General features: G+C 47.2%; 1 pseudogene; it reads right to left on the bottom strand.

The window, feature by feature from the left end:
• Positions 1-342: 342 nt before the first annotated feature.
• On the bottom strand, positions 343-695 carry LOC108352075 (60S ribosomal protein L34 pseudogene; annotated as a pseudogene).
• Positions 696-15864: the final 15169 nt, after the last annotated feature.

Here is a 15864-nt window from a genome sequence, read left to right as displayed (position 1 = left end):
GGTCATGTTCCTATGTAGGGAGTATGGTCATGTGACAGAGGCCTGATTGGAAGCGGGTGAAGCTCCTATCATCTTCTCTGGGTTCCGGAGCTTCCAACCCACTCAACCTTACCAAGTTTCCTGGCATGGTCCACTGCCCCACATATGCGTAGGTGTGTGTGTGTGTGTTTTTTTTTTTTTTTCTCCACTTACTTTTTTTTTTGGACCAAGTCTTGATTTTTTTTTTTTTTCAGAGCTGGGGACCGAACCCAGGGCCTTGCGCTTCCTAGGTAAGCGCTCTACCACTGAGCTAAATCCCCAGCCCCCAAGTCTTGATTTTTATTACTTAAAAAAGTTGCACTTTTATTTTGCTTTCTGACTCTGTGCTTGTGCCTTCAACACTTTCACAATGATTTTCTGCTCCTCAATAAGGAAAGCCCGCTTGATCCTGTCATGGACACACTTGGCACACATGGAGCCACCATGGGCCCTGCTGACATGCCTCTTTGTCTTAGACAATCTCATAAGGACTTTGGGTCTCACAGCACGAACCCCTCGCAGTCTGCCTGGGCATTCGCCACATGCAGATTTAGGTGCTTTCCCACCCTTCTTGGTGTAAAGGTAAACAATCCTGTTGCCAGGGTTTGAGACAGCCTAGTTTTGTTAGAGGCTGTATTGTAGGAAGGCCTAAGACGATATGTCAAACGCTGGACCATCCTGAGTGCTTCTAAGCACCGTCCTCTCCACTTACTTTGATAATGGTTCAACCTCCCCTCTAGCCCACCTCCCACCCAAGACAGTGGAAAAGAAAGGTTAACAGGATATGAGGGAAGTGGACCTGTTTAGAAATCGTTCTTTGGGGGAGACTTCAATCTTCTTTGTCTTAGTCCAATCCACTAGCAAATGCCAAACACGAATCAACAGCTACAGTCCAGTCCACTCAGCAGACAGCACATATGAATTAACAAGGGCAGTTCAATCCAGAAGAGTCCACGAGGCTCACCAACCAGCTTAAGCCCACAGAAGGAACCTCACAAGAAGTTCTTTGGAGAGTTTCTCTCTATGAAGTCACCACAAGTGAAGGTCAGCAACGCAGTGTAAAGTGAACCAGTAAATGTGTGTTGTCAGCGAAGAGTAGAGCAGAGCAAACTGAACAGTGCTCTAGCCCCCACTGTCTGTGGGGCCGTATTTACATTCTCTCTAAATATCCTGCATCCTTTCACATATTTGCTGTAGCAAGACATCCTTCCTTTCACCTGTGTCTGCTTCAGCAAAACATCATTTGACATAACTGACTTTCCAGAGAAACCATAATTTACACTTCATATCCCTCTTTCTGTTTAAGAAATTTTTGTTTTCTCTAGCATTAGCAATCTACACACAATAGAAATAGGTATAAGAACCATCATATTTGGGGTTGGGGATTTGGCTCAGTGGTAGAGCGCTTGCCTAGGAAACACAAGGTCCTGGGTTCGATCCCCATCCCCGAAAAAAAAAAAAACCATCATATTTTAAATAAATGGCTTACGTACGATACAGACAACAGTCTAACAAAACAACCTTGAATTTCTATCAATATACAATAATTCAAACAAAATGACTTTAAATTTTTATCAATCCCTGATCATAACCAATAACAGCCCTCTACCCGGGCTAATAATAGATAGTAACAATCGTAGATAATAACAATCGTAACATATCAAATGACCAAACCTATCCACGTGTGCGTGCGTGCGTGCGTGCATGCGTGCGTGCGTGCGTGTGTGTGTGTGTGTTTGAGCTAGACTTTAAGTAGCTCAGGCTGGCCTAGAACTCAATATGTAACCAAAGATAACCTTGATCCTCCTACCCACACTTCTGCAGTGCTAGGATCACTGTGAGCTGTTGTATCTGGGTTCATATGTTGCTGGGACTCAAACCCAGGGCATCATGAATGGTAGGCAGAAACTGCCAATTGAAGCATATCCCCAGGTTGGATCCTGATTGGCCACAATTGAGGCATATCCCCAGGTTGGATCCTGATTGGCCACAATTGAGGCATATCCCCAGGTTGGATCCTGATTGGCCACAATTGAGGCATATCCCCAGGTTGGATCCTGATTGGCCACAATTGAGGCATATCCCCAGGTTGGATCCTGATTGGCCACAATTGAGGCATATCCCCAGGTTGGATCCCGATTGGCCAATCACTAGCTTCTTGCTGAGGTACTGAGGGTACGCTTTTCTCATCTCGAAACGTCAAAGGTCACCTAAATTTCTTCAGGCTTGTCTTCCCGGAGGTCCTACAGAGTTGTCTGGGGAGGGGGCGGTTGTGGCAGAGCAGTGCCTTCTGGAGCAGGGAGTCTTCAATGCAGTGTGGTCCCTGCAGCTAGAGGGTTCTCAGAGTAAGTGGAAAGTGACCAAACCCCTCCAAGCTGCTAGTCCAGGCTCCTGCCAGGAAAGGGCTTCTCAGCTGACTGTTGCCCACTCTGGGCTTAGTTAGGATTTCTATTTCTGTGATAAAACTGCCCAAAAATAACTTGGGGGAGGAAAGGGTTTAGTTCATCTGACACTTCCGGTTATTACTCCGTTATTGAGGGAAGTCAAAGCAGGAATTCAATCAAGCAGGGCGGAGGCATAGAGGCCATGGAGGAGTGCTACTTACTGGATAGAATGCTCTCCATGGCTGGCTCAGACCCTCCCTTATGCACCCAGAATTACCCGCCCAGATGTGGCACCCCCCACAACGGTCGAACCCAATCAACCACGAATCTATGAAAAGCCCCATTGGCTTGCCTACAGGCTAATCTATAGAGAGGAATTTTCCCGATTGCGGGTTCCTTTCCTTTGATGACTCTGGCTTCTGTTGAGTTAACAAAAATGCTAGGCTGCTCAGCTACCATTCAGAGGCACGAACTGCTTACTTCCGGATGTGTGTTTATGGCTCATTCATTAAAACAACAGAATCGTGTGGTGCTTAGGTCTTAGAGCTAACCTTCTCAACAGCACTGGACGCGCTTAAGAGATATCCCAGGGCCCTGGGTAGAATGGGGTCCCTCGGGTCTGTCACACCCAGCAGCACCTATTCTGTGCTCCTCTGTGTCACAGGGAAAGGACATAGCCAAGAGAGGGCAGGAAATAATACATTGTCAGGCTGCGTCAGGAACACGAAGAAGCTGGGTGCTGCTGATGGGGAAGGCCGTGAACTTTAAAGGGCAAAGAAGGGGTTAAGGTCTGGAACTGTCCCAGAGGCTGTGTTCACTTGGTTCTGAGCATGCGTTAAAAGCACCAGAGACACTTCAATCGCTGATTTGTAGGGCACCATCTTGGCCCACCCCACCCCTCTTTTTATGACAATGAAATAAAATGCTTTCCTTGGGCATAGGGAAGGTGACATTGAGCTTTCCAGATAAGGGAGGGAACAAATAGTACAAGGTCCCTAGGGTAGGAAAAAAAGTTTATTTCCTTTGACAAGACCTGGGGATTGAGGGGACTGGCACCAGGTTCAGAGCAGGAAGGGGAGAGGAGGATCCAAACAGAGGGAGGGAAGGATCCAGTAGGTGTCTGCTGCGGATCTATAGCGCCTGGGGACACCCTGGAAGGATGGTTTGTGAAGAAGGTAGAGCCAGTATTCAGATCTAGCTAGGGGTGCTGAGTAATGTGGGAGACTTGGGGGGAACCAGCGCCCGACGTCTAGTTTAAAAACAGTTCTCAGTTTTTGTTTTGTTTTATTCTGAGACATTGTCTCAGAATTCAGTGTGTAGAGCAGGCTGTGGTGCTGAGATTACAAACCCGAGAACCTGCACTGGGCTTTTCCAACTATTTCCGTTACACCCCACCTCCCCACCCCCACCCCAGGCTCCCCAGAAGCAGCGTCCAGAATTCCTCCGGGATAGCACTCAAGAAAGAAACAGCCTGGACACTGCTGGATCCCAGCAGGTGGGAGGCCCGGCTGAAGACTGAGGAAAGCAGCCTTGGAGTGTGAAGGGTCCGAGGCTGCCCTTCAGCTGTTTCTCTGCTTTTCTTTATCTACTCAAAACAGATCAAATGTTGCCTCAGAGCCTAGGGAAAGCAGAGTGTGTCTTCTGTGCTTTGAAGGGAAAAGGAAAATTCCCTGTGCCCAGGTAACAGGCTGATTGCAGAAACAGAGGGCTTAGCTCCAGAGTCAAAATGGGTGCTGTGCCAAGAGTGAAAAGAAAAAAGGAAGGAGGCTGATTTTGCAGGCACCTCCCCCTTTTCGCTTGGAGAAATCACAGCTGAACAAATGAGACTGCTGAGGTCCAAGGTACAGCCCGACTACACATTAGGACTCTCAGTGTAGGTCTGTGTCTCCCGAGCTAAGAGGGAGGCAGCATCAGACCCTGCTGCTTCTGGACAGTCTCTGAGGATGCTTGCCTCTGGCACATTGTTTCTACTTTCTGACTGAGCCTAAAGGAGGGGGCAAAACTGGGCTTGAATTTCTCCAAGGTCCTCCCTAGTTGAAGTAACCTGCCATGTCCTTCTTGGTCTGCCTGAGCGACCTCCGTCTTCCAGAGCCTCGGGCAGACCCTGGGTCATCTCAGACATTCTTATGGTGGGCAGGTATAGTTTGGGCAGCAGCCCTCATCCCCTTGCCCTCAGAGGCTGGAGAAGGGCTTTGCTTATTGAAGCTCTCTTCTTGATGACTCAACTCTGCCATTCATTACAAAAAAAGCTGGGTAAGATATAAACGAGTCAATGTGGATATATTCCTACAAAACTTGTCTGTGGAAGCTACATCTCATCTAAATATTTTTTTTTTTTTTGGTTCTTTTTTTCGGAGCTGGGGACCGAACCCAGGGCCTTGCGCTTCCTAGGTAAGCGCTCTACCACTGAGCTAAATCCCCAGCCCTCTAAATATTTTTTAATTGTGACTTAAATTTTTTTTAGATTTTTATTATTTTTAGATATTTTATGACTTTTTATCTGCATGTGTCTATATATGTCCACCACATATGTGCCTGGTGTCTATGCCGGTCAGAAGAGGGCATCAGATCTTCTGGAACTGAAGTTACAGACGGTTGTGTGCCACTGTGTGGTGCTTGGAACTGCATCTGGGTCCTCTGCAAGAAAACAAGTGCTCTTAACTGCTGAGCCATCTCTCTAGCCCCATAATTAAAAAAATATTTTATCTGTATGGGTGTTTTGCCCGCATGTATGCACATACATGTAGTGCTCACTGAGGCCAGGAGAGGGTGTGGAATCCCTGGAACAGTTGTAAGCAGTCATGTGGGTCTTGGGAATTGAACCAGAGTCTTCTGGAAGAGTAGACAGTGCTCTTAACCACTGAGCCTTCTTTCCAGCCCCCAATTCCCAGCCCCCGTAATTTAGACTTTTTAAGAAAGGTCTCACACAGCCAAGGCTGACCATTCATTCCCAATCCTGTCTCCACTTCTTTTTTTTTTTTTTTTTTTTTGGTTCTTTTTTTCAGAGCTGGGGACCGAACCCAGGGCCTTGCGCTTCCTAGACAAGCGCTCTAACCACTGAGCTAAATCCCCAACCCCCTGTCTCCACTTCTTAAATGCCAGGATTACTGTGGGTTCCACCACACCTGGCAAAGCCATCTGAATTCCTTAAAACGCTCAAGTGTCAAGAAATTTTACTTTTTGTTTTCCCATCCATCTAAAACCTTAAAAACCACCCATAGTCACCAGGTTGTACTAAAACAGAACTATGGCTTTGTACTGTGGACTGCTGGGCTGGTCCCTTAGTCTTCCCGGAACTGGTTATCTATAAAGATGCTAACAATTAGGTGCTGACAACTAGTTGGTTGTGCCTGCTGCCTGTAATCCTAGTACCTAGGAGATGAGGAGAGATCAAGAGTTCCAAGTCATGCTCTGCGCCTCAGGGAGTTTGAGGCCAGCCCTGAACTATAAGAGACCCTTTCACATAAATGAGCAAACAAACAAAATACGCAGACAGCAAAATCACCTAAAGGCTCTGGTATCCCACAGGTAGAATGGGAGGGATGCAGTCTTGGCCGCAGCTGGGTTAGGTGCACAACGCTGTTTTGTGGCTGGGTTTTGTTGGTGTATATATCCTCAGCGGTATATGGAGACTTAGGGGCTAGCATGGTGACCTTGGACACACATTTAATCCTTTTATTTTCCTGGGGATTTTTGTTTGTTTGTTTGTTTATTTTCAAAATGGGTTCTTGCTATATAGTCTGCACTGGCTTTGACCTCGTGGCAGTCCTCCGGCCTCAGCCTCCTGAGTACTAGGATTGTAGACAGATGCCACCATGCCAGGTTTGTCCACTCCTTCACCACTTATGAAGAGACAACACCTCGTGTGTGTTCCTACCATGCTCTACTTCAGGTATCTTTGATAAATGAGATTAAAATGATGCAGCCCCCAGAGCTTCCAGGGACTAAGCCACTACCTAAAGACTATACATGGACTGACCCTGGACTCTGACCTCATAGGTAGCAATGAATATCCTAGTAAGAGCACCAGTGGAAGGGGAAGCCCTGGGTCCTGCTAAGACTGAACCCCCAGTGAACTAGACTGTGGGGGGAGGGGGGCAATGGGGGGAGGGTTGGGAGGGGAACACCCATAAGGAAGGGGAGGGGGGAGGGGGATGTTTGCCCGGAAACCGGGAAAGGGAATAACACTCGAAATGTATATAAGAAATACTCAAGTTAATAAAAAAAGAAAAAAAAAAAGAAAAAAAATGATGCAGCCCCAATTTATGGGCAAGAAGAGATCAGAACTGAGAGCTTGTTCACTCGTTCATTTGTTTTCTTCTTTTAGGTTTTTTTGGAATTAGTCTTCTTACCCACAGAGCCATCTCTCTAGCACCCCAATCTGCCCCACTCCTATTGCAGTGCTGGCATAGAGCCCAAGACCTCATATAGTCTAAGCAGGTTCTCTGACAAGTACTTTGATATTTTTATCTCTAGGTATTCTGATCCCCCCTCCCCATCTCTTTAGTTTCTTCTTATTTTGATATTCTAAATTAGGGGCTGGCATATACTTTGTTGATTATGTCCTTAGTATGCTTGAGAATTCCATTCCTTGTACTAATATTTTTAAATGAACCATTGCATAACACTGCCTCAAACTATGCAAGTTTTCCTAGGTTAAAAAATACATTTAAAAAAATTATTTTTAGCTGTTGTGGGATGTGCCTTTAATTCCAGCATTTGGGAGGTAGAGGCAAGTAGACCTCTGAGTTGAAGGCTAGCCTGATCTACATAGTGAGTTCTAGGACAGCTAGGGAGGCCCTGTCTCAGAAACAAAATAAAATTATTATTTATATGTATGCCTAGCTGCTTGGGTCCATGTACATCCTATGTGTGTGCAGGAGCTCCTGGAAGCCAGAAAAGAGTATGGGGTGTTGTGATAGAATCGTGGCTCTTGTCCAGACAGACCACACCAGGCCAATGCAGTTCCCTGTGGGAGAGGTTTATTGTGGGAGAAGGGGACAAAGGGGCGACAGAGACAAAGGGGGAAAGAGAGAGAAGAAGGGGAAGAAGGAAGGGCGAAGGTCAGGAAGGGTCTGCTTTCTATTTAGACTGTGACGCAACCCCTTGTAAAGGTGGGAGATAAACCAAATGGATGCTGGGAATGTATGACCATTGCCATGGCAACAGGCGCATGGGTCCCTGTGGCCTATGGGCGACATCATCGCTGGGTTCGGAGATGAAAGTTCCTGATACCAACATGGGGTGTCCTGGAATTGGAGTTATACAGGTGTTTTTCAGTTGTCCAATGTGGGTGCTAAGAACCTAACAGGTCCCCTCCCCCCCAAAAAGAGCAAGTACTCTTAACCACTGAGCCACCTCTCCAGCTCCCTTAGTTTTGATTACTATATCAAGTATGCATAATAATCGGTGTGGTGGTTTAAATAGGAATGGCTCCCATAGACTCATGTGTGTGAATGCTTAGCCCATAGGGAGGGGCACTATTGGGGGTGTGGCCTTGTTGGAGGAAGTGTGTCACTTGTGGGGGCTCTGAGGTCTTCCATGATCAAGCTAAGGCTGGAGCAGCTCACAGTCTCCTTCTGCTGCCTGCGGATCAAGATGTAGAGCTCTCAGCTCCTTCTCTAGCACCACACATGTCTACCTGCATGGGCCGTATTTCCCACCATGAAGATGACTAAACCTCTGAAACAGTAAGCCAGCCCCAGTGAACTCTTTTCCTTTATAAGAGCTGCTGTGGTGTGGAGTCTCTGCACAGCCATGGCACCGTGAGACAATGGGTTTCACCAGGACATTTTGCTGTGAGCATGATGCATGTTGGCTATGGTTATCCTTTATGCCCTTGTTACTTCTCACCCCTACTGCTTCCTATGCTCTTCCCAACCACGCCCCCTTCTGTTTTCAGGTCTTTTTTTTTTTTCTTTTTCTTTCTTTCTTTTTTTTTTTTTTTAGTGACCAATAGTTTCACTAGGGCTGTTTTCAGGATCCCAAGTAACAGTTTGTTTACAGCTTTTAGAAATGTTTCCTTTAGTTTTAGACCAGGGGGATGAGGGACTGAGGTGTATATTTTACATACCAAAGCAGACATGGTCTCCTGGTTCTCCCAGGATCCCTCAGTCCCTACCTGGCATACCCTGCCCCCAACCCTGAACGGTCCAGCTCAGGGGTAGGGGTAGGGCTGCCCTTCCCCCAAGAGGCTCTTCCCTACATAATCAAGACATTTTACGTTTTAGTCTCCTCCTCCTCCTCCACCTCCTCCTCCTCCTCCTCCTCCTCTTCCTCCTCCTCCTCCTCTTCCTTCTCCTCCTTCTCCTCCTCCCCCTTCTCCTCCTCTTCTTCCTCCCCTTCTCCTCCTCTTCCTCCTCCTCTTCCTCCTCTTCTTCCTCCTCTTCTTCCTCCTCTTCCTCCTCCCCCTTCTCCTCCTCTTCTTCTTTCTCTTCCTCCTCCTCTTCCTCCTCCTCCTCTTCATCCTCTTCCTTCTTTTTCTCCTCTTCCTTTGCCTTCTCTCTCAATGCACACTCTTTCTCTCTTTTTCTTTTCCCTCCTCTCTCTCTCTCTTCCCATGGCAACTCCCCCAGCATCATCAGTCTCTGGGGCCAGTAAACTTGACCAAGAGCAACATCACAATAAACCTGCATTTAATATAATCTAACCTGGTTTGAATTGTCTCATTCCACTGGCAGAGAAATATCTTATCACATTTATTCCTGTATTTTGGATGCGTGTCTGAGCATCTGAGTATGTCTCACAACATGCACGTGGAAGTCAGAGGACAACTTGGGGGAGTCAGTTCACTCCCTTTTCCTGGTGGGTCCCTGGGATGGCACTCAAGTCTACCAGGCTTAAAACAAGTGCCTTGGCTCCATTTTGCTGTGTTGGTTTTATTTTATTACTTTTTTAATGTTTAAATTTTATGTGTATAGGTGCCTGCATTGAGTTCTGAAAACCGCATGTGTACCTGGTACCTCGGGAGGCCAGATGAAGGCATCAGATCCCCTGGAACTGCAGTTACAGCTGCCATGTGGGTGCCGGGAACTGAACCCAGGTCCTCTGGAAGAACAGCTAGTACTCTAAACACTGAGCCAGCTCTCCCAGCCCTGGTTTGGTTTTGCTTGGTTTTGAGATGGGGTCTTTGTAGTCTAGACGTTGAGCTCACTGTGTAGCCCAGTGTGCTGGTTAATTTTTCATCCCCTTGATGCAAACTAGAGTCATCTGAGAAGAGGAGACCTCAGTTGAGACAATACCTTCTTCCATCAGATTAGCCTGTAATCAAGTCTGTGGGGGCTTTTTCTTCATTAATGATTAATGTAGGAGGGCCCTACTACTGTGGACGGTGCTACCTGAGAGCAGGTGGTCGTGGGTTGCATAGAAAAGCAAGCCAGGAAGCAATGTTCTTCTGTGGTTCTGCTTCAGGTCTACGTTCTTCCCTCAAGTTCCTGCCCTGGCTTCCCTTCAGGGTGGACTGGAAGCCATAAGATGACATAAATCCTTCTCCACCAAGTTGTTTTTGGTCAGTGTTTTGTCACAATAATAGAAAGAAAACTAAGATATCCAAGGTGGCCTCAGTCTCCCAAGAACGGAAGTTATGGGCATATACCACCAAATCCAGCTTTTCTTAGCTGATTTGAAAGCAAACCCCAAATGCACCTTGGGATGTAGTCTCACCTACACACCTGGCTTATCTTTTCCTTTATCTTCCTACTCAGTTTTCACCCCCTCGGTCTCAGTCATGTCCTTTCCATTCCTCTAACTCCCAAAAGAGATATCTCCCCTCCTCTTCATTACGACTCCTTGTATTCTCTGCAGGTCTTCATATGGATGCCCCAGACACCTTCCCCATCAGGTTTTCCTGGCCACTCCTGCCTGCCTTCCTATCCCACATCCTGTTTTATCATGTTCCCAGCAGTCACTCTCTCCTCAGAATTCTCCTGCACGCGCCATTTTGCTTCCATCCCCCAGCAACTCCCCAGGGATCTCCCACATCTGGCACAGCTCTGTGTGTAACTGTCATTGTGCTGAGCATACACCTGATGTCCCTTGCCTCTCTTCTCTCTAGGTCAGATCATAAACTTGGCACAGAATCATCCAGTAGGCATTTTGCCCTATAGTGTGCCTCCAACGGAACCAGCAGACCAGCTACAGGATCTATAGAATCATCTATAGCATCAGTCCTGGGCTGAGAAACAATGGTGACCATCGCACACAATGAGGCCACACATGGCAGCTTATGGGCCCAGGCTGTGCTGAAAGACAACCTGGTTGCAGAGGGCGGCTATGGCAGCACAAACAACGCCCCTGAGGCCCATCAGAAACCCCCATGCTTTCTCGGTGCCCCAGCTGGACCGCTCTCTCACTCAGGGCTCTACTGGCAAGAATACCATCTTGCCACCCCAACTCCCTTGGAAAGTAGGATGTTCACTGGGTCCAGTACAACTAAGCACATAGTAGGCTTGAGTCTGTGTGGACAGAATGAACAAATGTGCATTTGCAGTCAGGACAAAGACATGAGAAGCAGGACACCTGTGCCTCAGCCCAGCCCAGCCTCAGTGTGATGTTAGCCTCGATACCGCCTCACCTAAAGGTTCAGGTGCCAAACCTCACAGTGATCCTTTCTCTTGATTTAATTTTCTCTTAAATAGGCTGCTGATGGTGCGCAAAAGGGAGTCTCTCTCTGCCCCCTCCTTTTCTTCCTCCTTAGAACAGAACAGGTACTGAAGAAGTCCCTTGGGCTGGCCTCCTGTTTGTGACTCTGTTCATCAAAGGGAGCCCTGCACCTAAGTCTCCAGGCTCTGGAAAACCTCAGAGACTACTTCCCCTCCGTGGGCAGGGCCAGCTCAGCATCCCAGGAACTGGGAACAGGACTGAATACAGGCAGAGGGAACTTGCTTGAACAGTTCACTCCACAGTGGAAGATCCTAAGCTCTTGGAGTCTATACACAGAACAGTGCCTCCTGTCTGATTTTCCAGGATGTCTGCTGGTCCTGTTGACTAAACTATGTGAGGTGCCGATGGGTTTGAGGAAACGTGAGATTAGGCTAGATAGAGAGAAAGATGTCTCCATGGGGTGCAATATAGAAGGTCATCCCCCTGCAGACTCCCGCTGCCAGTTCTAGCCCCTAAACTGCTATGTATTTATTATTGTTACTACTATTAAGAATTATTTATTTTGTGTATGTGAGTACGCTGTAGCTGTCCTCAGACACACCAGAAGAGGGCATCAGATCCCAGTACAGATGGTTGTGAGCCACCATGTGGTTGCTGGGAATTGAACTCAGGACCTCTGGAAGAGCAGTCATTGTTCTTAACCACTGAGCCATCTCTCCAGCACCATACTATGCTTCCTTGTGATATTTTAAGATAGAATTTCACACAGCACAAGCTGACCTCACTCAGTAGATAGTTGAGAATAGCCTGGAAGCCCTGACCCTCCTCCCGCCTCCACCCCCTAAGTGCTGGGATTATGAGTACGTTTCCCACTCTAGTATTTATCAATCCTGTTAATTTACCATAAGTGCTGTGGGCTACACCTAGGACCATGTGCTTGTTAGAGAGCATACCACTGAGCTACTCAGAACTTACCTCAGAATAAGAAGGCAGGATAAAACAGCAAAAACAAAACAAAACAAAACCCAATATCGGTTCAAACAAGAATCCAGGTGATTGCAGAGACTTGAAGAACAGGGTTGGGGGGCGGATATTCAGGGGCCCCCACCCAACCCAGAGGAAAAGGGGAGGAGGAATGGAGGAAGGATTGTGGGAGGCGGTGACTGGGAGGGGGGGGGGGGAACAGTGGGATGTAAAGCAAATAAATTAAAAAAAAAATCAGGCAACATGAGGTTAAGGTGAATAACAGAATAGCCCAAAGGGAAATCTGGCAGTGCTCTGGGGAAAGAGGCCATGGGTGAGTAGCTATTTCCCTGGGGCAACCCACATAGATAGGCACCTTTTGGTGTTGTTTTGGGGGATCACAGACTGCTCTTTAACTCACTGCAAACCCCTGTCTCAAGCCTTCAAGGTTCTGAGGTGACATCTAAGCCACCACACCTGGCCTTTTTGTTCTCTTTGTTGTTCCAGCAAGAGATTGATGGTTTCATTTGTGAGTTACCATTGAGTTGCAAGATGTGGAGAGGGGCAGGACCTCTACTATAGTGGAATTTATTTCCTACCATGTCTTAGGGTAGTGAAGCAAGACACTACACACACACAGCCACTAGAATACTTCTCTCTCCAGACCTCATTGACTCTGGAAACTTGTCTGTTGAGATGGTTAGTTAGTTGGTTAGTTAGTTAGTTAGTTAGTTAGTTTGCTTGCTTGCTTCCTTGCTTGCTTTTGTCAACTTGACACAAGTTAGAGTCATTTTGAAAGACCGAACCGTGGGCTAGAGAGATGGCTCAGTGGTTAAGAGCACTGACTGCGGGGTTGGGGATTTAGCTCAGTGGTAGAGCGCTTGCCTAGGAAGCGCAAGGCCCTGGGTTCGGTCCCCAGCTCCGAAAAAAAGAACCAATAAAAAAAAAAAAAAAAAAAAAAGAGCACTGACTGCTCTTCCAGAGGTCCTGAGTTCAAATCCCAGCAACCACATGGTGTCTCACAATCATCTGCAATGGGATCTGATGCCCTCTTCTGGTGTGTCTGAAGACAGCTAGTATATTCATATAATAATTAGATTAATCTAAAAAATATGTTAACTAAAAAAAAAAAGAAAGACAGAACCCCAACTGAACAAGTGCATCCATTATCAGATTAGTGTTTAGGCAAGTCTGTGAAGGGTATTTTCTTGATTAATGGCTGATGTGTTATGCCTTAGCTCACCATGGACATTGCCACCCCTGGGCAGGAGAGCCTTGGTTGTATTAAAAAATAAACAAACAAACAAACAAACAAACAAAAAAACCGTGCTGAATAAGCCATGAATAAGCCAGTAAGCAGCACTCCTCCATGGTCTCTGCTCAGTTCTGGCCTCCAAGTTCTTGCCTGAGCTTCCCTGATGGACTGTACCCTGAAAGCCAAACAAACCCCTTTCTTCCCCAATTATCATAGCAACAGAAAGCAAGCTAAAGACTCTATGTTAAGCCATATGTGTTCATACCAAACATATGTGTATATACCCAACACAGAACCTGACGGTTCCTCCAGCTTAATCCTTACTGGTCCCGTTAGGTAGCCTATAGGAGTGGCATCCCCAAGCCTTGTGCAGTATTCGACTGGGTGTCTCAGTGCAGTGGCCCTGCCAGGGTGCACAGATGGCCTCAGGAGTCCTCCCACACTGCCTCAATCCAGGCAGTTCTCATCTTCTGGGCACATTGTATGCACCAGGGAGACATTCGTGGCTTGAAACAGTGTGTTCCTTTGCTCAGAGCACTGACATAAGCTGCAAAAGCCCTTTCTCGTTAGAGAGAGAGACCAGCTAAACATAGGCTTTACAAATCTGGGCTCCACCTCTATCACTGCCTGTGGGGACCTTGGGCAGAATACTTTTGCCTACTCCATACTGAGAAGGACAGGGTAAGACAGCACACGGACACACAGTCCCATTAAGAAAATGGCCACATGCGGACAGAACAATCTCAAGGGGATCCAGCTCCTGCCAGCTGTGACAGCAGAGCCTGGGGCTGAGTCTCAGCCTCAATATTGTTGACATTCTATGTCCTGGGGGCCCGCCCAGTGCAGGCATGATGCCCACAGCCCAGATCCATGCCAGATCTGTTGCTTCTCAATATGACAACTACAAATATTTCTAGAAATTGCCAGAGGTCCCAGGGAGACAAATTGGTCTCCCATTGTGAACTGTGGATTTGGGGAGGAGCTCTGCAGTAAGCTATGAGGAATGTGGAAGGCAGAGCGCGTTTCAGTCGCTTCACCAAAACGGCAGCTCCTCCAGCTGCCTTCCTCCAGATAAGGCCTGCTTGCCTTTGGGGTGGGGGTGGGGAGGGGAGAAGGGAGGGGGAAGGAGCTGCAGAGGGAAGGATAGAGAGAGGAGGACGAGGAGAGAAAAGCAGAGGTGGGGAGAGGGGATGAAGACAAAGGGAGACCATCCTAAGACCCCTGGCTCTCCACGTTCTGAACACATGGAAGATTGTGGACCTCCATTCCCTCCAGCCAGACTCTTGGGCTCTTCCTCCTCCTCTTAGTAACCTGAGAGATGCTGAGTGAGCTCCCCACCCGCCTGGGAGTAGGAATGCTCTCCCCTGTGTTTAGATTCTCCTCTGTGTTCAGATGCTCCACTGCATCCAAGATGCTCCACTGCAGGTCCTGTCCACTTTGCTTTTTAAATTCATTAGGGAGCGTCCGTCTGTATTCATCTCTCCTCAAACACAATGTAACCAGTATTCGTCTCTCTTCAAACACAATGTAACCGGTTGTCTTACCCTCAAGGTCTTGTTGCCACACCTACCCTCTACCGCAGGCTGTATCCACTCCAAAGGTGAGTCAAAGTAAATTCTTTCCTAAAAAATCATTGACTCCTGATTATGGAGACTTGCTGGTTTTCCTGCTTCCACTCTCACTCATTGTAGCCTTTATTCTCCACAAAGCAGATGGAAGAACCTGTTAAAAATGAAAATCAGCTCTTTTGTGGCACCTCCTAGGTGATCAGCGTTACGGTGAAGTTGAATATCTCATTCCCAGCCTCCAGCTGCCAAGTGGATGATTGACATCTTTGTGCTGAGCCCATGGCTACAGGAGTAGCTGATGCTCTGGGCGAAGAGTGGTGTGGTGGTTTGTATGTGCTTGGCCCAGGGAATGGCACTATTAGGAGGTGTGGCCTTGTTGGAGGAAGCGTGTCACTGTGGGCATAGGCTTTAAGACCCTTGTCCTAGCTTCCTTCTCCTGTTTGCCTTCAGAACAACAAGTTGAACTCTCAACTCCCCCTGTACCATGCGTGCCTGGGTGCTGCCATGCTTCCACCTTGATGATAATGGACTGAACCTCTGAACTGTAAGCCAGCCCCAATTAAATGTTGTTCTTAAGGGCTGCAGAAATGACTCAGTGGTTGGGAACACGGATTGCTCTTCCAGAAGTCCTGAGTTCAAATCCCAGCAACCACATGGTAGCTTACAACCATGATGATCTGATGCCCTCTTCTGGTGTGTTTGAAGACAGCTACAGTGTACTTATATATAATAAATAAATAAATCTAAAAAAAAAAAGTTGTTCTTATAAGAGTTGCCTTGGTCATGGTGTCTGTTCACAGCAGTAAAATCCTAAATAAGACAGTGGAAAGGTTATGTGGTCTGAGGCAGTGATGGGGACAACAAATAAGGTTTTTTCATGAAGCAAAGTGTCTTGACCTATGAAGAGTGCCCCCTTTGTTCAGTCAGGGCATTGTTATTATGTTGTTGTAGACCAAGGCGAACTGTCTCTTTGGATACATTATGGATGCCAATCTGAGAGTTCTCAACTTGGTTATATGAGAGAGGAGAGAAGGATGTTCCCAGACTGACAGATACTACTGTGCCTTAGTTGCCT

The sequence above is a fragment of the Rattus norvegicus genome, chromosome 10 (genome assembly GCF_021556685.1).
Source record: "Rattus norvegicus strain SHRSP/BbbUtx chromosome 10, alternate assembly SHRSP_T2T, whole genome shotgun sequence".
Taxonomy (NCBI): domain Eukaryota; kingdom Metazoa; phylum Chordata; class Mammalia; order Rodentia; family Muridae; genus Rattus; species Rattus norvegicus.
The sequence above is the reverse complement of the archived record's forward strand: the minus strand, read 5'-3'. Positions and strand labels throughout refer to the sequence as shown.